The sequence below is a fragment of the Lepeophtheirus salmonis genome, chromosome 3, assembly GCF_016086655.4.
Source record: "Lepeophtheirus salmonis chromosome 3, UVic_Lsal_1.4, whole genome shotgun sequence".
In the NCBI taxonomy this organism is placed as follows: Eukaryota; Metazoa; Arthropoda; class Copepoda; order Siphonostomatoida; family Caligidae; genus Lepeophtheirus; species Lepeophtheirus salmonis.
The window spans coordinates 41,930,671-41,958,588 of record NC_052133.2 but is presented as its reverse complement, the minus strand read 5'-3'; the positions used below and the strand labels follow the sequence as shown (position 1 = coordinate 41,958,588).

At 29.8% G+C, this 27,918-nt stretch overlaps 1 long non-coding RNA gene across 1 annotated transcript; it reads left to right on the top strand.

Moving 5' to 3' along the window:
- The first annotated feature begins 3,178 nt into the window (after nucleotides 1–3,178).
- LOC121113944 (uncharacterized) lies at nucleotides 3,179–5,670 on the top strand. Its single transcript, XR_005863166.1, has 3 exons — nucleotides 3,179–3,301; nucleotides 5,179–5,247; nucleotides 5,303–5,670. It is a non-coding gene; the product is annotated as an uncharacterized lncRNA (long non-coding RNA).
- Nucleotides 5,671–27,918: the final 22,248 nt, after the last annotated feature.

Below are 27,918 nucleotides of genomic sequence, written 5' to 3'. Positions count from 1 at the left end.
AAAATGGAAACTAAAGAGTAAAAAATAATTCAAAAATTGAATTGTTGGGATTTAAATGATGATTTTTTCTGTAGGAATATTGATAATTTTCTTCAACCTTGATCAAAATTTTGCTTGTTTAATTGTATTGTACAATATTATTAATAATATTCAATAAATTCATAAATTGAATGCAATCTACTCTTATTTACAATAATATATCTATCAATTAAGTGAAAACATAGGCGTACCCCATATTGTATCTCCTCTTGCACGCATTCTCCTCCTTTTAGTTTAAGCATTCATTAGATAATTACAAATCATCACTTCTAAAACTAAGGAAGTACTATCCTTAAAAAGGTAAATGCAAAAAATATGTATTAAAAATGAAGATTGAATTGGGGGATTGGTGAGTATGAAGATTATAATCTATATTTTACTTTTAATAGGTTCAAATTATATTTAGTCTTATGTCGGAGGGATTCGAGGGATGGCTCAAATACACTCCTATAAATATGGCTTTTAATTTTAGTCTTTACCCTCATGGTACTAATTGGGATGTTAAGATTAGCGGGCACAATTTTATTTAGTGAGTGTTACTAAGTATAGTGTTTTATCCCCTGAATCGTTTATTGATCATTTATAAGAGGTCTTGTACAAAAAAATCAAACTCTTTACAATTTTTTGGTAGGGGATAGAAAGCTTGTTTCTGGGTTTTATTCAGATTAATAAGAGAGAGGTTTGATTTTTAAGACCGAGTACGCCTCACTACAGAGAAGGAATGTGGGTTTATACAGATAGATTAGAGCATAGAGGCACCAAGGATTGATTTATAGACTGCAACTGAAAAAGAGTCATTCTCAAGAGATACTATGGTATTGGACGGTAAAGTATTTTTACCCTTCTCTCCTTTAAAAATAATACTTTTGTTCTAAAAAAAGGCCTATATCAGGGATGCAACTCGTCATATTATGACATCCTTCCTAAAAATTCTAGAAAATAATAATAGTTTACATAATACAAATTAACCTTACCCTGAATTAATTATATTTCATACTCTCCTTCATTTTCAATAGCATCAGCGGATAAGGTGTTTAAAATTATTTTCTTTATCTGTTTTAAGCCTATCTTTCTATCGCTAATGAACATTTGCCATTTCAAATTTCATTATTAAGGGAATAGAAAACTCCCAGTTCGAATATGTTCCACCATTATTTCTATTATATTTTCGTTTAAAATCAGACGAAACGAGAAGAAGTTCTGAACGAGTTGAAAACAAATAGAGGAGTAGTAAACGCTTAGCACTTTAGATAACCAAAGTTTGAAGCTATAATTAATATATTCACAACGAAAGTAATCCATTAATGTTGCATGTTTAAAATACAAGATTTGATACAAATCCTCCTCAACGTAGTGTCTATATCCCAAGATCTTGGGAAAAGTCCCAAATAGTGGTATTACACAAAAAGGCCATATACAAGGTATCAATACAAGTTTTTGGGCATTTTCCCTCATTCCTTTTTCCATATTAACATTTGGTTAACATTTTTCTCGATTTATTTCTTTATAAATTTCGCAATTTCAAAAACTTAACTTCCCCTCCCCCCTCCTTTAACTATATGCGTGTATATACTTTTTAAATAGCCAATTAAGAGAATTTGAAAAAAAAAATATTTGATTTTTTTTTGTAATAGAGATCATTTAAAAACAAACAATTTATTCTGGTTCGGGTTTTTTTTTTTTTCAAACATATATATTAGTTGTCTTCGTACGGAAAATACCCTACAGTATTTAAAGAAATACTGGGTTAATCAAGGAAGTAATTGTGTAATAGAAAAATATTTTTATATGGGTATATACAAGGTGAGGAATAAGATTTGTTTTAGTTTAATAATTCAATATAAATAGATTAATTAGCATCAACTTTTGTGAAAGCAATAGATTTAATTTTAACAAACAACCTTTTCCCAATAGCCTACGTTTTGTTAAGATTACATGGTGAAGATAAAAAGGCACTTAGACAGAGGCAAGACAAACAATTTTTTTCACCGTTGATGCCATCCACAACGCACAAAACGACCGCATTTTAGGCAAGACTATTTACAGCATCCCTTAACAGCACCTGCAGAAGTCCATTAAACCAATACCGTTTTTATGATCTGGCCAGGTATTATATCTGATGGGAAGAAAACGTCTTCATTTTCATTGAGAACGGTGTGAAGATAAAAAAACTTGTCAACTTGTCTTGGAAAATGATTTTTTGCTTCATAGCAGCCCTGACCTGAATCCTATAGACTTTTCTATGTTATCCATCCTCCAAAAGAGAGCATTGACGTAGTACCACCCCACCTAAGATAATCTGAAGCGTGGCCTCAAACACAAAATTAGCCGATATCTCCGAAATAACTGTCCTCACTGCCTCTGCTTATTTGCCCCTTCGTCTCTTTTATTTGATCCAGGTAAAGGGGGGCTATTTTGAACCAAAGCTTTTTTTAAGCTCATTTACATTACAATTTGATCATTTTAGTTTTCAAAACTACTTGATTTCTTTCGTCATAGGGATCATTTAAAAGATATAATTACTTTTTTTTTAATATATTTATGTAGCAAGTCCGGTGGGAGCATTGTAGCAACCTGAGTTTTCAGGCAAGTTTTATTTTTCTTATATTATGTACTATGGGATAGGAAATTCAAGCGAAGGAGCTAATAATCAGATGTGATCTATTTTCACTCAGAGCCATGGCTCAATCAAACGCTTGGAAGGCATTGTGATAACCCTAAGCTCGAATCTTCAGGCGAGTTAAATTTTACTTATATTATGTACTTTGAGATAGGAAATATGATGAGTCTTATGTTAGAATTCATATGGTGTAGTTCCGTCATGTAGATAGGAAATAAAATGATTTTCCATCCCCTTACACAAAGATACCCACAGTAGTTCAAAAGAAACTGGGTTAATCACAGTTGTAATTATGTAATAAAACAATATATTTTATAGGTTAAATCAAGGTTTTACTGTCTCAAATAGGTAGGTCCATTGAATTATTCACGCGCTCAATTTTTTAATGAGCAATGCAATAAATATTTTTATTTATCTACGAATTGTTTAAATGTGTTTGTATTGTGTTATATTTATCGCATTCATTAATTTTATGTCGTAATTGATTGTAATCCAGTTATTATTGTTTTTCAGGGATATTTAGGAATTGAATTACTACAAATAAAATATAAACCTGGAGTAAACATACATACTTGCGTTTAGGCTATTCATAATTTATGGGATTTTGTTTCTATATACACATACTCTACCATAGATACAAGAGTAAGTAACAATTTAGTCCATATATATATACAATATACAAAGAGAAGTATTATCTTATAGAAAAGATTACTTTATACGAGGATAGTGAATACTTTTAATTAGGCTAATGATATCCTACAACAATGGAAAATTAACATTTATTTCATGGTTTTATATCTTCGCTCTATTTCATCCGAATACATTAGTATTATAGGGTTGCTAAAATGAATCTGTAGATCGACAGTAATTTTGGTATGCTAAAAAACCAAAAAGGGACATAGAGGCCCTGACAAATTGCAGAATGTTTCAAGGGAAAACATGTTAGCTGTCATAAGGTTTTATTAGATCAACTACAATCAACTATGAGCGGAATGAAAAAAACACAAGTCCAACTCTGTATCTAGCATGCACATAAACAAGAATTTCTCAGATGCAGATCTTCAATTCTAATCGGAGTCTAACAAGAAGGACGGATACTTATAATTCCCATAATATCTTCAATGTTACTCAAAGTCAATTAAGAGCTCACACACTACTATTTACAATTTATATCAAAATATTTTATCAAGTTAAAATTGAAAGAATATATAAAAAACCTTAGAAAAAAACAACCTGTTCAATTATCCAACTACAAAAAAAAAAAAAATACTCTAGTTATAAATTACTGTTCTATCAATTTAATCACCTTTTTTTCTCACAATGAAAATGAAATACATAATTAAAAAACTCAAATTTGTTCTTCCGTCCAAGTTAGTAATAATTATCAAAACCATAAACCATGTGGTCCAAATTTGATCAATGTTTGTCGAAATGTAGTTGGATATAAGGCAACTTTTTGTTCACTAGGGGGTGAGGGCAGTTAACTTGATTATTATTCGATATCTAAAAATATATACTCATAAATTCAGCTTTTTAACTGAATTTACGAGGTGAATTCTATATAGGAAGGAACAAGGTACATACGTCAAAAGGGGAATTAAAGGGTGCCATTTAGTATCATAAAAGCGACTTCTTGCATAGAAATTTACATAGACCATTAATCTACTCAAGCTAACAAGCATGTTTCTGCATTTAGTCTGAAGCTTTAGTAGTAATAAACACAGTTGGAAGACTGCCATCCATCATGGCATCAGACATGCTCGCCTAAAATGACAAAAAGTCGCCTCTTTCCCATATTCCTGAAGGAGTTCAGATAAAAAAGGATACCAACTTTGACTTCGCGAAGACTAAATTACTGCAGCAGATCCAAGTGGCGCTTCCAATACCCCCAATCTGTTTTATATATGATGGAACACTAGCCCCCTTACCAAAATTGTAATATACCTCCAATTTCGAACATTCCCGGCCTCATTTTCTTGTAATTACAATTTGCAGGACTTTATTTCTTAGGATATGGTGAAGAAGAGTGTCAATGTTCTTGCCAGAGTAAAAAAGATTTGCATATAACAACAACAGTCCAAAAGCAATCCAAAAATATCCTAAATATACATTACGATTATTAAAAATACTCGTTATGGTATTGGCATGGAAGTTTGATACCCTTTACAAATACTTAATTATTTTTCCACGTCATTAATTTTTTATTTCTACTCTAACTTCATAAACAGTTTCCCTTGTTATCCGTTATCCAAGTATTTGTATGCTTTTTTTGTTATATGTATATTGCTTTAAGCATAAAAGGCTTTATTGTTCACGACATTCACAAGTTTCTTCTTATTACCTTGACAATAGATTTTTAAAAAATACACTAAAACAGTAATTTTTTGTGTGTGAGGGGAGGGGGGTGGCCGGATCTGCCGGATCTGATTTTTTCCCAGAGTGGTTAAGAGCTCATTTTGAAACCAAATTTTGGGCTAATATTTAATTTCTTAATTTTTGTGACTTATTTTTTTTTATAGATTGGAACCTTACATAGAACTACAAATCTTTTGCATTCTACAGATGACATTAATATGAAATAGAAATAGGTAAAATCTTAAAAAATTTAACCTCATGGAAATTTCTTTGTGTTTTTCGTTACAGGGGATTTACTTTCACAACAAAGAGTAATTCAATACTTTGAATCCTCTGTAAGTCTTACTAAAAGAGAGCCGATTGTTATTTCGAACTAAAGGTATTTATCGATAATTTATCCTATATTTAAGAGTACAATGACAGTCTAGAGAGAACATGGAACATCAAAATCAACGAATTATTTATCAGAACGGATCTATAAAAATCTATTTAAAAATTATCATTTTGGTTAAGTAAAAGTATCTTAAATATTTTTTTTTATGAAATTGTAGCGATAATTGTTACTTTAAAGAAATTCATATATAAATTAAAGCTTTTAAACTCAAAATATAATGAACAAAATTCGAACTTTAGTACTCCATAACAAACAATTCCAGTCAAAGTAAAATCATAACAATTTCATTAAATGTTTTATCAATATCAAGTATATTGATGTAAAGAAAATATTAACCGTATATTTGATCTTGTTATGCATTAGTGAAAAAAAAATTACCTTAGGGTACCCTACTATTAATGAATAGACTTATTATAAAGCATATATTGATTTGTTATTACATATTCAAAGTAAAAATTCAATAAAGTGAAAAGTCTATTTATTTAATCTGTAAAACATCGCATTTAGCATATTTTTCTATATTTCTTACTCAAATTCTATTTTTGACTGTTTTTATAGGCTGTGGGGGTTGCGACATTTGACAAATCATATTTGATTGCAATTTGAAAAAGAAACTTTGACTAAGACAAAAATATATGTTAATAATTTCATTTTGTTATTTTTTTATAATTTCCAACAGTTTAAGTTTCAAGTGCTGTTCTCTACTTTTAACAACTTAAAAAAGAAGACATTCCAATATTTTTCATGAATTAAAAATTGAAAAATTTCGATATGAGGATGCTTCAACATTTGGCTCAAACTGATATTAAACCGTTGTAATAAAAACCATGACAACCATCCAATCAATATATAAATTTTACATTGTTAAAAATGTAAAAGAGAGGAGGAGTCTAATATGAAGCAATTATTAAATAATGAAAACTTAATTATTGCACTTGTTGGGAAATTATTAAACACTTATAATTTTAAAATAAAAGTACCATGAATGGAAATCATAATTACATGTAATTGTATCATGAATCATTATGAAATATATATATTTTTTTGTCAAAGTATCGATTCGACAAAATGGCATCCAGACAAGTATTCCCATACAAAGTCTAAGGCGTACAATTTATACGCTTAGAACCTAACATGTACGTAGTTCTTAAGTTTGGCCATCAATGAGCCCAAGACTTACTCATACTACAAAATGAATTATCATATGGAATGACAAATCTTAAGACAAAACTTGAATAGTATTAAGTAAAAATGATTTATATCAGTATTTGGGTAGCGGGAGAAGTAATTGTTACAGTTGGGACTTTGGTAGATAAATATGACAAATTAATTTTCTTGTGGCCCACAAAAGTATCTTGATCCAGGCTGTGACAACATAATTAAGGTACATGATTTTTTGTTTCATGACTATTTCAATTGGCCTGTCGTATCTTTCTTTAGAGTATTTTAGCAGAATATATTTTATCGATATATGACAGATGTAAGTACATATATAGTGTTAAAGTTTGGTATATCTATTAGAAACCAGCTAATAAAATTAATTCAGCTAGTAGGATAACGTATTGCCACTCTCACAAAATTTAATTGCAAAGATTATAAATTGAATTTTTGTGGTGTTTTCAATACACTGTACTACTCGAGTCTAGACTACTCGGATGTGTCAAAGGTGGACTGGTAAGGGGGCTTAAAATGACATTCAACATATACCAATGTAAACGTATTTGCCTTACAATATTACACAAAAATTCTGTTTTTTGAGAAGATGATGAGAAATTAGAATCTATTTTTTTTATTATGCATACAATGAATTATGATCTTCTTTCAAGATATTAAACAAACAAAGAAAAGTTAAAACTATAATTAGATTTGCGTTTATTACAGAGGGAAAAATATATCTACACATATGATCTTTAATTATACTATGTTCTGTAATAGCAACAAAAAAAAAATTTATTATAGAAAATGAGATAGACTTACTAGCAGAAACAAAAGAAGGTCACTAGATATAAAAAACATATTAAGTAAGAGTTATTAAATATACTCTTTCAAGTTGCATAAATTATTTGTATGATCTGACTCTTGCAATAATTTATAATAGTGTTGTATTCGAGTATTACTCAAACTCGAAAAAACACTTTTGTCTTTACTAAGGTCGACAATTTTTCAAAAATAGTTCGAACACACCAGAAGTATTACATTCAAAACTCGAATAACCAAAACTTGAAATATTTAAAATATGATTAATCTTATCTCTAGATGCTTCTACATTTTAACTGAGTAGTCTATATTTGTAAAGCAAAGTTTTATTCGTCTGTCTGTTGACAATATGGTTGACTACCCATATGACTCAATGTAGCCCTCATTTAGCCTTGATCTCAAGCGCTTGACTTTTCAGTTTTGAGTTTCTTGGAGAAAAATGTCTGCCACACCTCTTATCTGAATTTTCATTCGTGTTTAGTATATCATAGACACAACTTTCATATTCAATAGATATCAATTTGTTTGCTGGCGTTTCCAGGCTGTTATTACAATTGAATAAAAAATTTAACTACATATAATCTTGATTGCAATAAAACAATATTTTTTGTTATTTATTCATACTACTGCAAGTTGGAAATACCACACTGTATATATATGTCTATACACTCGGTTATATAAAAGAATATTATTAACTTAATTAAACTTAACATAAGTAAGGTCATATTATAAATTGGTATTTAAAATTGTGGGAATTTTAATATTTCTTTGTTGTTTTCTTGATTTTGTATTTTTTGTTACTGCAATTATTTTAAGCCAATTTGCTCCCCCCCCCCTGCTCCCCAACACTATATATTTACACATGTTTATATTTTTTACTACAAAATATATTTGGTTTTTTTAATTTTATAGAAAAAAAATTTATTCTTCCTTCATGAACCTAAAACTACACGTTTTTTGAATTATGGTGCTTCAACAGAATATATTCAATCCTTCATAGAAAACTATTCCCTATAGTTATAAATTCTAAGCACCGCCGGTTAATAAAAATCACACAAAAAAGTATATGGTATCCCTGAAAGTATGAAGAAAGTTTGGAAGAAGATGAGCTTAACATCATGACGTTTTATTATATTAGTTGCATGCAGCTATGACAGAAGTGAAGGAAATAAAGATAATTTCATAAATATGTATAAAACAAGAAGATAGGCAGAAATAAATTCGATGTCAATCAATTATTCCACTCTGTTTCCAAAAATGATTTTTATCTACAAAGTGGACATTCACACGTTGGGAGTAGCAATTAACTAAAATTTTATCACTGCTCTTTTTAATTATGAGGTTGTATTACGCAATCAAATAACAGCAAAAACAAAAAATAAACACGTTTTGCTTTTATCTCACGTCTCTGAGTTTAAAAATGTCAGAGTACAACAAAAAAAGGCAATGTGTGTGTGACCTTTCCCGCGCCGGTGTTAGTGCAAAGATGGCTGCAGAAAAACGTTGCATCTCCATCTGGAATGCCAACAACATCAATAAGTCCATTATATCATCATAATGCCAAGAAAATCCAACATTTCTGAAGCAGAAATATGGTTATTTACTGTTACGCTTCCGAGGAGCCCTGATCCAGGCCATACCTCACCCCCTTGACTTTCCCATTTGGAGTGTCTTAGAAAAGAATTTTTCCCTCACCTTTTACTCAAAATTTGGATTCGTTCCAAGCTCCCATCATGATAGCTTGGTACGCCATGGACACAACTTCCATCGTCAATAGCTGTCAATCGATTCACCGGCGTGTCGAGGCTGTTATTGCTTAGTAACAGAATTTAAACATATTAAAAATTGATTTTGTGTTTGTCTTTCTTGATTCCATTAATATCACGTTTTTTGTAACTTAATCATGCTACTGCAATTTTTGGGACCATACCCTGTATAATTCTCCAACACAGCATTAGTGTTAATCTCGACCTTTCTTGAACACATGCAGAAGGGGTTACTTTGTATTTAAATGTTCACTCTTAAAAAAATAATAAATATTCATAACAGCATTAGAAAAAAAAAAATATTTACATTAACAACTAAATAGAATATTTACTTTTTAATAAATGCTTAGGATTTTCAACTCTACCACTGTCACTAAAAGTAATATGTATTTTATACATCATAAACTAATGGAATGTCTCGTTGGTATTGTCACTTACATTTATGTGTCTGTCACATTTTCAATATTTGACAAAGTTTTACATGTAATGACAAAAACAAAAAAAAGTTAATATAAATAAATGTAACCTAACAAATAAAATATTAGCCTAATTATTCAATTACTTTTTATTCTACAAATACAATAAACTAGTGATGTTCGGTAAAATGATTTTATAGTGATACTGGAGTATTGACGCATTTAAAACTCTATTGATATTGAAACCAAAACTTGCACCATCAAAACGTGATGACAATATTGAGCAGCCGATAGTGTCTCCCAACCCCCCCAATTTCTGAGATAGACCTTCTCCGAAAATAATAATAATAATTAAACGTTTTGAAAAAAAAGTATTCAAAGCAAAAATACCTAAAGAATACATGTAAATTTTTCTTTCTGGTTTATTATTTTTAATAAAAAAAAATCAAAATAGCTAGAGCAATTTTGGTACCAGATTTGGTATGGAAATAATTATATCGTGACAACACTATTATATATATGTATATCTATATGTAATATCTTCTTTAATATGGCAACCCTGACAATTTGATGTATGTTTTGAAGGTGAGTAGCTAAGTTGTCCTGACTTTTTGTGGTTTATACATAAACTATGAATGCGGTGGTGAATTCTAAGCCTTCATAGTATAAAAGTTTTTGGTTTTTTTTATTAGAAATCTTAATAGTTTTTAAATTATAAAGTTGTTATAATTTTTCTTCTATTCTTGTGGAACTAGTTATAATGATTAGTCTCTGTTGCACTCAGACAAGAATTCAGACTCGACAATTTAGTGATTTTTACCTATGTCCTTGTAAGATAAAGAACAGGACTTTAAGTTATTTTATTCTTCTCACTGCTACTTGTAGCAGATTTAATAACTCGTCATGACAGCTAAACTGATCTTCTTCCAAACATTTTTCAAATTGTCAGAGTTACCACTTCCACTTATTTTTTTCTTAATGAAAATTTACATCCCTAGTTATCAATGTTCTTTGATTATTGAAGTAAACATCTTTGTATACAGTGACACGAGTGTGTGTGCTCAGGTCATGAATGGCAGAGAATAAGATTTGGAAAGAGAAAATAATTAAGGATTTTTTTCTTTTTACTAGAATAATAAATACTTGAAATTTTTGATTTAATATTTGAAATTTGTTTCCTAAATATTTTATATTTAAAATTTAATTTTTGAAATTTTTAAAAAATAGCTATGGAATGTTTCTAATTATTTTCCAAAAAGTTTTTTTTGTGTGAACAATTGTGGATTTGTGAATTTTTCTTCAAAGAATTTAGTATTTAAAATTTACATTTTTTAAATTTTTTCAAAAAAGTTAATCTTTGAAATTTTACTTTAAAATAAAAAAAAATTTCTTATTGAAATTTCATTTTTGAATTAAAAATATTTATATTTGAAATTTCATTTTTGAAATAAAACTTTGATATTTGAACTTTTTTTTCAATAATTTTATTTTTTTGTAAACAGCTGCGGAATTTAGAGACAAAAATTCCAAAAATTTAATTTTTATTAACAGCTGTGAAATGTAAAAAAAATTCCAAACACATAATATTTGATTTCTTTTCCTATTTTTTAATTCCAAAAACCAAGCCCTCCCTCCCCAAAATATTTATAGAACGAAAAATGCGTATAATTTGCAAACATTGTGATTGGCTATTGAGTAGGAGTAAGAATTGGTGCAATTTTTTAATGAGTCGGAGTCAGGAGTCGGAAAATGTCTACCGACTCCGCCTAATAACTACATATTGCTATAAATAAAATATATATTTAAAGTATATAAACTTAAATGACGCAATGGGACTTATGTTGTCTATCAAACATATCATTAGAAAATAATAAGGTGTGTTTGGAAATTCATTTTATGAATTCACTCCACAGCCCTGGTTATAAGTGCACTTTTTTGAACTCAGAATAGAATTGAGGATCAACATAAGATTACCTACTGCCCATGGCCTTGCTACTTAATAGGGTTTCTAAAATCACCGAAAATTGCCTCTGAGCTGGATGTCTTGAATCAAATGCGTAAATTACGGAACCAGAAGAAATATCAGAATCTCGATTGTATAAGAAAGAATAAATTTTAAGCTAGTCTTATTCATTTATTTTTAATTATCATGTTCTTTATCAATTATATATTTTCATCACTATCACTATGTTTGGTTTTTTTACATACAGGGCGTCAAATTTTTCTGAATTATGTAAAAAAGTGCATAATAAGTTATGAACAAATTATTTTTTGGTTTTCTTTAATTTATTATCCTAGTTATAAGCGTTGGCAGATTATTTTTTTGTTTTTACTTAACGGCAGGTCATACTTTTTACAATTCTATCTCAAATAAATGTTCAAATAATGTAGACCTACATAAGAAAGAATCTATGTACTTACATACTTATAATGTATAATTTATTCAAGTTTATATATATTATGTATACTTATAAATACACAACAAACAACATATCATAATAATATATTTTGTTATAAAAAGAAAAAGGAAAAAAATCGTGTATAAATCTTTATTTCTTAAAAGCAAGATAAAATATAAATATCAATTTTCTGTGTGTATACATATTTCTTTCCTCAACATAAATTCATATAGTACATGTAGTACTTTATGTATGTATAAACTTATAAATAAAAATGAATTTGAAGTGGTACGTTATTCAAAGATGTATGTATGTTAAGAAAATGGGGGGAGGAATGGTGTAAAACTCTTTTAGAAATAAATATATGACAATCATCATAATATTAAGTAAACATAAGAACTGTCATAAAATCGATAATAACTTCTGCAATTCGGCAAAAAGAAAGGAAGGTTAGTTGACTCAATGTCTAAATATAGAGGTGTACATATATATTAAATCTATATAAACAGTGAGGACTCAAAAATTACAAACTTTAAAAGCCGTTTTCACTTCTCCATATTTATATTTTGTGCCATTTTTATAGCAAACTTTTGAACCAAATGTTGTTAGTTCAACAATTTCCTACAATTTTTTTATATATGTTCCCTCCATTCTGAATGATGGCTACAATACGGGAAGAATAGAAGCACAGCTTCCCTTGATGAACTCCGAGGACAAGTTGTTCCACTTTTCCTTGATCACGTCGTTCAGGGCATCCACATTCGCGTGAGAAGTTTTAGTTGTTTTGCCACCTGCATGTCGCACTGAACAACGAAGTCCAGGGGGCTTACATCAGGTGAGGACGAAGGCTCGAAGTCTGCCGGTCGTCAGAAGGAGGCCATGTCTTTCCTGCACCTGCTTGGGCGTGTGTGACGGGACACGGTCTTGGGTAAACACATAATGGTCCCAGGGGAAATTCTTCTTTCAGAATGAGATGCTATCAACACAGATCGTATAAAAAGTGAAAACAAAAAAAAAAGAACAATACAACAACCGTTTATTCTTTTCTAATCTCAAAAATATTGTTTTTCTTTGCGTTTTTTGCATCCCTAATCATATCATAAAAATAAACTTGTGGTTTAATGATGTCACTGGATCATAAATTGGGAATTATATATTTTTAATTAAATCGTACTGAATACTTAAGGAATATATTTAAAAAAATATTCTTCTAGGAATGCCAATACATTAAGATCAACTTTTATCTTAATATTACAGAAAAATTAAAATATACTCCCAACTTGTTATATAATAACATGACTAGAAATTATTGTTCATCTTTCTACTCCCCAGACCTTATTATGAAGACTTTGAGTTTCTGAGAAGTTACTACAAAACAAACTACCCCTGGGGATACAAAAGTTCTTCCAGTTTGTCTATAAGTGCTTTTTTGTAGTTGTTTCTTGTAAAAAAAAATAAACATCAAAATTTAATATGTAATTGTCTTTTCTAAAACAGCATAACAGTTTGAAATAAAAAAAATCATGTAAAATATTTGGGCAAAATGTTAGATGCTCCCCCAAAAAATATCACAGGGTCTTTCGCAGTAATGAAAAAAAAATAGTCACTCTTATAAGAAAACAGGTGTTAACCAAATCAATAGAAAAAAAATGATCACCTTACATTCAATTTAAGTAAATTATCCATTTTTTTATGAATGATTAAATTAATTTGGTTCATAATACCACTTATAACTAAGAATTAAAAAATATGAATTATTTATAGGATTAAAAACTTTTTTAGATTTTTTAGAAAAATAAATTTGGGCAAATTTAGTAGACAAACTAAAAAAAATTTCTTTTTTTTTACATGGATATTGTTTGATGAAATTTTGCTAAACAATTTTTTTTTAAAGCTCAATATCTCTTGTATAAGCTGAGTAATATACCACAAAGTGAAATATGTGTCAACTATCCCCTCTCTCGCCTATTTAGCAGTTTGTAAATTATTAATAAGTAGTAGGGAATCATTATATATTCATTTACATCAACATAATTAGATGAGGGGCGAAGGCATTGATAGATCGAAGTAGATAGGTGGGGTGAGCAACATCCATCAGAAATCAAATGATCCGTGAATCCAGTAAAAAAAATTATGTGATTAAGTCAAACATAATAATATGTACGTTTCCAATAGTTCAAAATGAGTTTTTTTCAAACTTTTTGAGTTATACTTTATCCAGAGAGCATGAAAACATCGGCTGCACTCTCACCCTCCTTTTAATAAGGGGGATGTTCAATATTTATTTCATAATTAAGTATATTTTTTTAGAATTTCATAGGAATGTATATGCTATTATACTTTTATAATGAACTTTTAAAACTTTTTGGGTTGTTATACCAGATAGAAACTTGAAACTTACACACTATTCAGTCGCCATTAGCCTCACAAATGGGGACAAACCTTTGCAAATAGAGTTGCAAGTATTAGAAATGAAGTTCAGGTACATAGAAGTACACTTCTCGTCGACAAATGCCTTCATAGCTTCAACATTTGGGTCAGAGACGCTACAGGCCTTCCTTTCGATGTGCAGCCAGAAAGATTAGTCGAAGGGATTGACATCCGGGTCTGTATGGTAGCAACATTCCATGTATTGTCCCAGAAAACAACGATGTTAGCTAAGAAGGTCTGAGTAACTTTCAGAGTCAACACCGACGTATATGGCTTCCTTAGCCTGTAACCAGATCAGGGGCGTCCCTGAGGCATCCACATTAATGATGGGATTTTTCGTATCCTCCCCCCTCTCTATCGTCTTGTTGTGGTCTAGCTTATTCTTAACATTGTAGATGGTCTTAAGAGCCACTCTGTTGAAATGGGACCCGTACGAAGAAGAGATGATGGGTACTCTTACTCTTGAATCCCGTTCTGATGAAATTTCACTTCCGATTCAAAAAATTGAAAAAGCAACAAGAGATTGAGATACATGCCTACCTATAAAATTACAGAGAGTTCTAATTTCCTCGAACATAACTTCTCAAATCAATATAATACTAAGGGTGTCAGCTTCAAGTTTCCACCTGGGATATATTTTGTGATGCTCGAAGACCTTGGCATTTTTTTGAGTTATATTATAACACATATACTTTTTTGTGTTTGAAAAAATAATAATTTAAAAAAAAAATTAATAAGTTATATAAATGATGGAATATGAGTGTTGTTTACACTAATTAATTTTTAAAAAAAAGTACCGCCATCTTGTATCAAAATAATAACACCATGAATGTTAGTATTATTTTATATAAAATATAAGTGTATGTTACAAATATGCTGTAAAAATTTTTCTCATCCTCTGCCATTTTTGAATAAAAAGGCTACAGACAGGTACAACACCATGCAGATAATATTTATTTTTTGTTTGCTCATGTACTATTACTATAAATCATTTATAAATGATTTATAGTAATTCATATATTAATAGAATTTTGAAATTGTAGATTTTTAACTAAAACAAAACTATGTTATTTTTTTTTCTCCATACATTTTTATAAACTTAAAATAAATTTTAATTTTTGTTATATGTGCTGCGTTAGCTTAAAAATAAGCTTGAGCACATATCAAGAAAATAAGAATTAACTAATTTTTTTAATACGTCATGTGTACAATGAACCCAATATTTCATGAACGTATTTAAATCAATCATGAGCCTAGTAATCAAATTGGGTTGTTGTGTTAAAATACTCAAGAATGTTAACTATACTGTAGGACTTATATTTTATTTAAGAACCCTTATTTGGCTCAGATATGGCCTTTCAAATACAAGGCAAACAAAATACAATATTAATACATTTATTGAAATTTTGCTAATTTAAATACACTTTGTGGTATCCCCTGGATTAATTAAAAAAATTATTTAAAGAAAGTGTCCATTTTTAAGGGACGATTTGTCAATCAATACAAATTTAGTCTACTCTGAATTTTTTGAAAAAATAATTTTAGTTTATTTTCATGTTGACTGCTTAAATATGATCCTTTTTTATAAATTGTGAAAATATCTCCACACTTCCTTTATAGTCGCTCTACGCTTTTAAGTCCGACTAACATATAGTTAGAAAATTAACGTAGACTACCAAACATTGAGTACTGAAATTATGAAACAACTTTATTATGAGAAATACCAACATATAAAAAAGAGTTGTTATTTATAGACATGACGAGAAAAGTATTTGGAAAGGAAGAAGACAAAAATGACTGCATAGTTTATTACTTGAAACAAAGAGCCTCAAAGAGAATAAATAATTAACACATTAAAGCCACTTCATCTATTCAAATCACGTAAAAAACAGGACAAATTTTATATGGGAAAGTGTTTCTTTCATACCTATGAATGTACTAAAGGGTACGCGGGTGTTCAATAAATTTTTAGTATAATGTTTAACCTTTTTGTTTATTGTATTATTTTATGTAATCTAATGAACATTTCAGTAAAATTTTATTATTTATGCAGAGTGGTGACCCAAAATTTGCAGTGTCATGACTTAATTACGAAAAACGGGGTTTTAATGGAATGAAGAGAAGATAACTCAATCATAATATGTATGTTCGAAAACTTTATTTAGCTATCTATCTCTTTATTCAATATGTCTTCCTTCATAAGCAAAAATAGCATCGACATGCCGACGAACAGATTGACAACTATTGACGCATGGAACAAATCTAAATGTCAGGCATTCTTCTCCATGGCACCCTTAACTGCAAAGTTCAGAGGTTTGAGGTCACGCCTGGAGGAGCCAGATGGAGTCAGGCCAAATGTCAAACATATTGTTGCAGAATAAGTTTTACTTCTGCTTGACTGCATGGGGATGTAATGGACTTCTTGATGTTGTTGGGGGTTTAGATTTCAACATTTTTGGAGCCTTCTCGGTACTGATACCAATGTAGCCATTGTAACGTGTTTTCTAATAAAATCTAAACACTTTTGATTTTAAACATCAACAATATATAATTTATTAATTAGAAATATAATTTCAATTTGAGGGGATTAGCTTAGGATGTTTTCTTTAACTCCTCCGGATCCATTTTGAGCTTTTCCCCAAAGTACTTTATCCTCTCAAAAGTTTCAGACTTGCTGATGGCTTAGACGGTAGTCCTGGAGACCCCCAACTGCTTGGAGTTAGCAAATGGAAATTTGTCAAACACGTTAAACTGTCCTTTTCTCAACCGTGTACGTAAGCTAAAGAGCTCAGTTTTTTTTTTTTGTTCTTTTTTTAAACTTTTCGAAAATACTTTAATTTATAGAAATGTAAATTAATTTCAATAACCCATCCTCAATTAATTAGTCAATTAGTACGTGGTCAGATTTCAATGGACCATTCGGTAATAGCATTAATGTATTCATTAGATCTATGAACAGTACTAAAAAATGTAACGCCTATTTGAACAAAGACGGAACATATTACACACTGTAATATACTCCCATTGTTGTTATTTTTTAAATCAATTGCATATGTGTAAAATGCTATTACAATATTTGTCAAATTGCATGAGAAGCCATTTTTTAGTAAATATGTGCCTTCCTAATTAATGATAGTATATTGCGTAAGATTTGCGTCATTGACATGTTATGTAGTTTAACACTTAAAAAGACATGGTCAAGGTTTAGATAGAGATAGCAAAAGATGTATATCATTCAAAAAAGAGATAACAAATATCGGTGCAAAAATGAAGTAATTAAAAAGTTACAAAATAGTACAATTACTTTACATGTCCTACAAATGTCATAATACAAACGTCTCGTTTTCCCGTTATTTCCAGTTAAAATTGATCTTCACTGCTTGTATAATTTTTCCCATGGGAATAATAAGAAAACTGACTGCCCCGATGTTTAGAGCCTCTCAAGTCATTTTTGGCGTATTACAGCCCATTTGACTTTGAGAAAAAATACACTTTCTGGTCGAATTTATCCATTTTTGAACTATTTTGTACTGTCCTAATATGATATATGATTAAAAAAATGTACTTTAAATATAATTAGTATTTGTGTCAGTACAAAATATGTTGCACCTTGTGTTCAATAATTATTTCGTGTGTCTAAGATGTGGTTAATGATTTGCGATTCCCCTTTTTTATCATATATTTATCTAATATGCCTTTCCTGCTTTTTGTACAAAATCTATCACTTCAACCAAAAAAAAAAATTTTTTAGTATTTTAATTTAGGTTATCTTTGATTAAACAGCAAAATCTCAAATTATTGAGCACACCATAGTAGACTCCTTTAAATTATAAAAGATAATGTGTACAATATTTTAAATTGAATTGTCAAAAATATGACTCAATGGTATGTAACAGAAAATTAACGTGGTAATAATGACAGCTTGAAAAAAGTTATGAGAGAAGAACAACTTAGCTGTCATAAATTTTATTAAATTATAAAAAGCAGCTACGAAAGGTTGAAGAACAAAATAAATACAAGTTTCACTCCGTATTTAGTAAAGACATGGACCAAAAACACTTTAATAACTAAGAGTCCAACAAGGACTATTCCTTATGACCAATAATGAATAGTATATGTCCCACCGGGTTCGTTTTGAAGAATATTTAGAGCAAGAGTAGCTTAGTTGCCATGGCATTTTATTAGAGCCGTTGTAAACGAGGACAGACATACAAAAAAAATCCTACACTTTATGTTACAACAAATTTTAGACTGGAATTACACCAAAGTCAATTCTACTTTGAGTCCAAAAACTCTTACACTAATAATTTCTGAGCAAACCCTCATTGGTACTCTTCATCTTTCATGAGCAGCCGCAATAGTTATTACTTCATGCTTGTATGTTCTGTCTTCTAGCATTAAATAATAATGACAACAGCCTTGGAAAATAAAATAAAAACATACCAACTAAACAAAGCCGCTCTCTCTTTCTACCACAGGACTTATACACCTCTACTAATATATCTCTTTCATTCATGAACCCACACTCTCTCTATATATTTAGACGTTTCCTCCTTAAGAATAAAAAGATAAAAAAATAACAGCATTGGAAAATAAAATATAGGAACTGTTTGGATTTGCATCTATAAAAAGTATTGCACTCGTTTAGATGATATTTTTTTACAACCAAATCAAATTGAAAGGATTTGTACAAAAAGTAAAAAAAAAAAACAAAGAGTGAGAGACCTCAAACTTTGTCAAAGTCAGTTTTTTTATTCTTCCTGGCAGAAAAAATCTTTGTGCAGGGGATAAAACATATTTACCCAAAAACAGGACATTCTAATATACGAGTATATATATATATTATTTGAAAGAATGTATCCATCACTACAAGAGAAAATACATTGTAGTTGAAATTGATTACTCAATTCTTTTCTATTATTCTGTATTAGTCATACCCTTAATTAATACAAGCATAATGCACATATGTACATATATGATATATATATATACATAAAAAAATATGTCAGCAGATTCAAGAAGAGGAATAATGGGAACAAAGGCCTTTGTTGTTGAACTTCTATTGGGCACTGACCTCCCGACGAATATGTTTTTTTTATTAATAACAAAATATATACAAAAATACATACATATAAGTATATTTTTAGTATAAGAACCATAAAATCTAGAAGAACATTTTTTTTTTGATGAAATTACGATTAAACATAATAATCTTACAATAGAATCTGAAACATAATACCGGGCGTTATAAAAAAATTAAACCCGTAAAAAAATATTTTTTCAATGCTTAACAAATTTTCTTTCTGGAAACTTCAAACAAACTACTTAAAGAAAATTTGCAAAATAAGATATTTTGCTTCTAAAAAATATTGTCCGATTAAATGTATGAAATCGAAAGAAAAAAAAAGTAATACAACATTTATTCACATGGGGTCTACTCCTTTCATAAATTACGTGGCGGCTTGGAACAATCAAGGCGATTGAAAAAAAAGATGTAATTTGAGGAATACATGTATAAAGATCCTAAATTGTATCCAAATGATGTGAAAAAAGCTGTAAAGGCCTCCCCACTAAAAAAGGCTACTGACCCATGAAGATTAATTTAATGTTTTAATGATGACAATGTCCAAAACTATAAAAACTAGGTGGCAGATCTTGAAGTAGGGTTTTGCCCAAGATTACATTTCAAAAATGGCCCAAAAGTTCTTGAAGTAAAATATACCTTTTTGGAGTAAAAAAGTTGATGTGACTCCCTACCCTTTGGATTCTACCTTTTGGTGGCAAGTTCAGAAGATAGTAACTTTGCTACTCCAAGATTTATGCTCGGAAGAACATAATCAATGATAAATGTCCCATGATGTCCGATCTCTATATCAAGACTCTCTCTAAGGATTTCCAGAAGAGCTGTCCATTTAGTATATATTGAATGAAAAATATTTATTTATGTCTTATATTTTATTTATATTTATACAAAAATTATCAATTTCAATTTATTTACTTCCTACGACTTTTAGTTTAGAGTATATCTATTTTTTTCGATGACCAACATCCATCAGAGTCTATTAAGAAATTGTATTTACTTTTATTTTTTATGAGTTACACATCTAGAAGTTGTTACTTGTACATGTAATAATTAAACCACGTCTCAGTGTTAATAGTTATAAAGCCAGTCATTTTCCTTTACATAAATATACTTTTTCATTAATTAATGTAGTATAATAACTTTCAATTAGTAATTTTCTCGGGAAATATATCGACTAAAGAATGGGAATTTAATTATTATATATAGCATTCTCACGTGACCTCGCCATTTTGAACAAATAAACAAACACTTTTAAACCTTTATTACTTCCTGAAATTGAGCATCTACTCAAAGAGACTAAAATATCTTGTTAAATATGCTTCGTATATTTATATTATTGTTCTTTGTTGTTTTCTTGGTTTTTGACCAATTTTTGAATTAATTCTCTAAGTTTTAAAGAATGTTTTATATGCGCACATATTATTTATATCTACTCCATCAACGAGTTTGAAAAATGGACTCTGAGTGGAAGAGGGATATTACTCATTCTATATACTATTATGATTTATTTTGAAATTTTCTATTCTCTACAGTCTTCAAAGTGTATCATTATTTTCTACGACTGGTGTTTTAGATTATAAATTTACAGGTTAACCGAAACAAAGAGAGACAAGAATTAAAGTGAGAAAAAAAAAAGTATTTGCTACAAGGACACCCTTGAATGTCCGTCTTTTGGAAGCCCTTACTCATAAAGGGTATGGGACGAGTCATCTGGTGTCCATGGAGCTTAAAATAATTTATTTATACAGGTTGAAAAATGAGGCTTAAGGTTATAACAATTTGTATAATGTATCTATTTTTTTCTGCTGTTCTAGTGTATTAAAAAAGTGTTATTTTGTTGGATAGTGTAATCATTTGCAATTTTTTTTTTTAAATATTGCCTCTCTTCAAAGATGACAAATTGAAGCCAAAATAATAATTGTAATGGCAACATGCGGGGGGCAGAAGAACCCCACAGACATTGCAAATGACCTCAGAATTAGCCATAAATCCGTGTATAGTATTAAAAAGCGACTAAAACCCGAGGAATACTCACCAAAAAAGTCTGGGCAAGGTGGAAAACGAACAAAAAACCACAACCAAGATTATGCATTTTAAAAACCGTCTTGCCAGATTTACAGTGAGAGAAGTAAGGCCAAGTAGAATAATGTGATCGAAGTTATGTTCCAAAGGACTATTAAAGGTGATTTGGGAGGAAAATGAAGGGCAAGGAAGAAAAATCATGCATCTAAGCTTCTATTGACTGTGTCCAAGAACTTGTGGTCTCCCAGCTTCCCAATCTTAATCCTTCGGATTATTTCATTATGGCTAAGGTCGATAAAGCTCCCTGAATCAAGCCTAATAGGTTTGTGATATTTTTGGATTCTGCCATCCTGGCTGCATGAACTGACTTTTTAGAAGACCACATCTGTATAACTTTTGTAGCCTTGAGGAATAGTGTGAGAAACCATTTAGGATTAGGGAGGCCATATTGAATAAAAAACGTATATTTCAGTGATAATTTATCATTAGCAATCACAACCTTTACATGTCACCTAAATGTCATACAGGAGTTTATGACAAACTCCTCAGACAAGATGTCCTATGCAGCCACAAAGAAGGATTTGAGTCAGTCCACATTTGGGTGTGAGGTCCTGTTGATTTCCTTCTCCAACGTAGGACATGTAGAAAAGATTAGTGGGCTCAAATCTGTCGAGGAAGTGGACCATATCTCTTTAGACCAGAATAGAACCATTTTATCTCATTGAACTTTTGGCACTTGGCGGACGTGTAGGAGGAGAGTCGTTATTAGTCCAAACTTAGTTACCCTCTGGTAAGTTGGTCTTCAGCCATTGCAAGATGGTGTATCTAAACACCTTATAGTAGGCCTCCTGTCTGAATTTCTGTCCAGTCTTGAAAAAGAACGGAGGCATCTTCTTTCCATCAGAGCCCACAAAGCCTATGAACATTGTTTGGGCTAGATATTTGGTATGGCAGACCCCTGTGACCTCTTTCTTTTTTTTCTCAAACCAGTTGTGGTTTCGGCAGGTGTGAAATTGGTCAAATGTGAAAAATTTCGTGTCTGGGAAATTTTTTACAATTGACACAATTGTTTTTATCCATGGGAGGATTTTTTTTGCTTCTATTGAACCTCCTGACTTTCATTCTCTCTGTCAGAAGGTGGCGTGGGGTCCTTGAGAAATACACTAGTCCCAAGTTGTGCTTTATATCCCTACGGATGGTCCTTATAGCCACAGACAAATCTTTGGAAATTCGATGCATCTACTTATAGGGATACTCCATATTCTTCCCCAAACGTAACAAGAAATTTGTATCCCTCTTTAAATCATGCCTTCACTTTCAGAAATCCAGGAAGGGTACTCTCAATTTTTTTTAAATTTTGCCCAACTTAAAAACCAGACCCCCAGATTACTTAATATTATCCGTAAACTGCATAACATCAAATCCAGCATCTAGGATATCTGAGATGCGCTGCCTTTTTGTTAGTTACTGGTTTATGATGATGAAATTACTAAGTGTATTGTATAGTTTGTTTATGTAAAAAGGACGGCAGAAACAGAATATTAAAAAAATCACTAAACCTGTGATACTTATGAGAAAATAAACATTTATTAACAGTCCACGTTTTGCTGACCTATAAAAAGAAATATAAAAAAGACCTAAAGGGATTTAGCAATTAGTCAATATTTTTTTCCGATTATGGAGTTATTAATTTTTTTTTTTTACTGAGCGCCTATAAATGAATTATTTTTAAATGAACCAGATTTGGAATTTATAATCTTGTTAGATGAGAAAAAAATATTTATTCATCATACCCACATTTATCTTTGCCATAGACTGTTTTCTGAGTAAAACTACGGATTCTTCGTCTAATATAATGAATTTTCAGAATTTTGCTGGAACGTCTACATGGTCCTTCTTTATTCGATATCGTTATTTTCATTTTATAAATAATTTTATACATTTCTTTCTAACAAGCACAAAAGTAAATACTAATTCTATAGAAACTATTCAAGAAATATTCCCCTATATTAAAATTCAATAACAATGCTATTGAATTTATTAGAAATAAATTAATTTAAAAAAAAATTAAAGGAAAAATAGAACTTTCTTTTTTAGTCGACTATAATTTGACAATTTATTTTTCCAATGTTTCCTTTTAACTTAAACAGGTACAATGTGTCAGCTGTTGATTATTCTACTACTCTTATTCATATTAGTAAATTGATGTAATTCACAAAAATAGGACTAAAATGCCTTTTGTTAATAAGTTTGGGAATCCGTTTTTATTATAGAAGATTACTCTCCATCATAAAATTTTAAGCTATCATGACTTAAGCCAGGAATCTATCTTTTGGGGTGGGAGATTTCGTCTTCCTCTTGAAAGGTCTATTAAATATTTTACTCCTTCGAAACCAAGGTTTTTAAAAATGAGCTTTTCCCAAAATTCATCGCTGGAAGTGAAGTCTGTGTCATATAAATAGATGGTACTACACAATCTTCCTCCTTCATGGGAATGAAGAATTCAATCCGTGTAATCACTGTGGTTTTTTGGTCAACTCTACCTTACCCGCTTTTGCTGATTGCTCAGTTTTGAGAGTATTCAAATATTTTATCCAATTCAACGTTTGTGTGACAGAAGATATTTCTTCTAACATAATAAAGGCAAATATATTTTTTGGAGCTTATAAGAGAAATAAAAATACTTCTCCTGTTCCTAAAGCTGTGGAGTTTGCTTTATAAAATATTAAATCATTGATTGTTAAAAAATTAAAGAATTGACTCTCCATTACATGTGGAAGAATTAAGAGCTATAATGATATGTGCAGTTGTTCGATATTCAGCACTTTCTATCAAAATCCCTCTGTCATCATCTTCGTCGTAAGCAAGGGCCGGAAATATTATGAAATTTGTTTCTTTGATGTCCGTGCAAGATTTTAATCTCATCAAGTAAATGATTAGAAGACATCGTCGTTTTCATTAACCTTACCTGATGTTTATAATTTTTTTTAAATATTATATCAGGTTATTTTACTTCAGGACATTAAATATGAAATATAATATTCATTTTTTTTTAAAACGTAATTGTCCTGTGGCTTTTTTATTTATATGATCTACTTTTATTTTTATGTGTATTCATTATTTACACTGTTTGTATTGTAGAATATAAATAAATTATTTTAACCAAAAAAAACATATAAATTTTGAATGAATTTATGTACCTTTGTTATTTGGATGACGTAGAACTAACTATCTACATACATAAGTACATGCAGTTTGATATTTAAAATCACTTTTAATTAAATTTGTTTTTTGAATAAGATATATTAATTTGATTTAAAACTCTGGAATTCGAGTGGTTTACATAGAGATAAAATAAACACTTTATTTCATTAAATAATAATTAATAAAAATTTGAGTACAGAGATATGTGTAAGATTATTACTTTTATATTCAAGTTAAAAATATGAACATTGTCGTTTACAAATATTTTCAAAGTAAGCTAGGAAATAACTAATTTGTATTTAAATCTCAAAAATCATTACTGTATTAAAAATAGTCTAAGAAATATTTATTCTGATCTATGTAAGTTTTTTATTTTGAGTAAGATCATATCTGTCAATTGTACAAGTTTTTAATAAACTAATACAAAGGTTATGCACAAATAGATACTTGAGATGATACTTTGTTTTTTTGGAAATGTTCTAAACAATAAATCGTACAAATATGAGTCTTGAATAATGTTTTCTTTTTAAAAAGTAAACCCTGAAATAATATTTTTGACATCTGTCTTCCACTCTATTCAAATATATGCTGAATCTATGAGCGCTCCTGAAGCTCTGATGGAGAAAATAATAGAAAAAAGATAGATTTACTGATTATAGGGAATAAAGATATTATCTTTAAAAATGCTGTTGGTTCTGCCATTGTCTACTTTGTCGAACAATTCGAATATATGTGTGCTAAAATTGGGTGCGACTCACTTACTTATAAAAGTAAAAATATTTAAATAATACAAAAGGTTAAAATGAACATACAAAGAAAAAAAAACCTACCAAAACGTGGAATTCTGGTGGAAAATTGACGTCAAATCCATTTTGTTATATTGCTTGGCAGGAGATTGGAGAGGAATATTCAAAACTTTTATTTTTATTATAGAATAAACTCTCAAGAACATATCTTGATAAAATACTTTAGAAGAGTTTTGAGCGAAAATCTTCCATGGATGGTAGATTTGGAGCAAAGTTAATATTTTAAACTAGTACTATTAGGGTGGAGCATTCTTACTTTTAGTTCGAACTTCCAAAATAATTTCATAGGAGAGTTGATATAGCCTTTATTTTGTACTCAGTGGAAATAAGGAAATGTATCCAACTTGTAGGTATGAAGAATGGGCAACATAAAGATGGCAAAATACCATTTAACTGTATAAATCACGGCGAATAAAATGAAAACTAAATCGTTAATGAGTTTACTCCAAAAAAAAAAATTTGTTGTATGATTTGAGAAAATACATTTGTTAGAATGACTCAACAAAATCCCTTTGAGAAAGTAGAACCCCCTCCAATATTTCAAATTCATTTGTTTTATTGCACTTGTTTTTAGTTTGTTATATATCTAATTTTTATTTAATTTAAAATTAAAAATGTGAATTTGGGTTAAAAAGATAAATAAAAGGTATAGTGGTGTTACTATCGTACTAACGTTGTATTGGGATTTTAAAATGTGTAGGGAATCAATATTTGTGGGGGCATATTACTTTAAAAAAATATTTTAGAGCCAATGACGTAATTACGCCAAAAAAAACTCATTAAACTATGTCCCCATACCCCTCGTAAAAATATATGTATGATTGTGTATGATATAATTAGTCAAAAAAGGCGACTGTACTAACTTTGGTAGGGCAACTGGTACGGAAATATTGGTATCGTGACAACACAGATGCCTTATCCCTTTAAAAGAAGTCACATACATACAATATTATTGAGCTTTTCAGAGATAGAAGATCTTTTTGTTAAATCAAAAAGCAACTTAATGGAAGGACCAATTGTATAATAGACAATGCACTCGGAAAAAATTATTCCCCTGAAATAAGTTTACGTGAGTTTGAATCCAGGTTGTTCATAGATGAGGAATTTATACATACTGTAAAATTACTTTAAAATGTTTCTTAGTTTCGATGGTTTAATTGTTGTATCACAATGTCAACTTATACCTAATTTGTTCAACTCCATCTGGTCAATAACGGGGAAGGAAGCACCTTTGGCATCTACTATCCACAGTTTATTATAAGATTAAGTTTAAGAAATTTGGAAACCCAAAAATCTAACTTAGACCCTAAATATCAACAGTAAGCTTAAAATGAACATCAACATTACTTAAAAAATAGTTACTTCAAATAATTTGAAACTTCATTATATTTTATCTCTATTTGGATCGTACAATTTTCTTTCTATGTAAATAGTTTGAAGATAAGATTTTGGGGTGCTAGAATGAAAGTAATTTTTGAACAATGAGATAAGCGTAAGGGGGATTTTCGAAAATTTATTAATTGATTTATGTATATGCTCTTTTTATTGAAAAAAAACAACAAAATATTCATGTTTGGGATGACAATAGCTTAATGACAAATCAAGTCTTATAAAACATTCCTCTGAATAATGAAAAAAGGCAATTTCGTAGTGTTGTGAGTCATTAATGGCCACGTGAGTTACGTGATTTAAGTCATTGTACTCGAGTCCAAACTTTCGATTTAAACTACTTAAATTTTCTTTAGTCTTAAAATTAAACCCCTTTCAAAAACATTATAAAATCATTCCCAAGTCATGTGAGGCCCACTGGAGTACCCATCTATGGCTTTAGTTTTTTTTTCTGGAGTCGAAATTTTTTAAATATAGGTTTTAGAGATATGTAGTATTATGTTAAGTAATAGAATATTTTAACTAATATTTTTTCCCCAAACTTTAAATCATTATAAAATGTAAATTAATGTTATACTCTGCAGCCAACGTAAATTCAGTGAGACTCAATATTTTTATGATTCAATTTGTACCTTACTAATAAAAAATAAAAATAGTAGATAAATTTATTTGTACATATTATGCCTTGAAGGAGGCTATAATTAATTTTACTGATGCAAACATTATATTATTCCAACCTACCTTGATTAAAATTCATGATATAACGGTCTTACTTGCATCAAGTTAGCCAATGTTGTCTAACAAATAATTCCAGGTCATTAATACAACGACCAATTTACTTCTCAAAGTTACGCATTTGTAAATTGTTTCTAAAGTCGGCTTGACTTGAGTGGTTTTCCTTCTACATATACATGTATTTTTTCTAAACACAGAAGTAGGTAATTGCAGGTTAAATCTTTCGTTCTGTGAGAGGACAACCATAATCATAACCATGATCATATAAAATAATTTGCAAAAA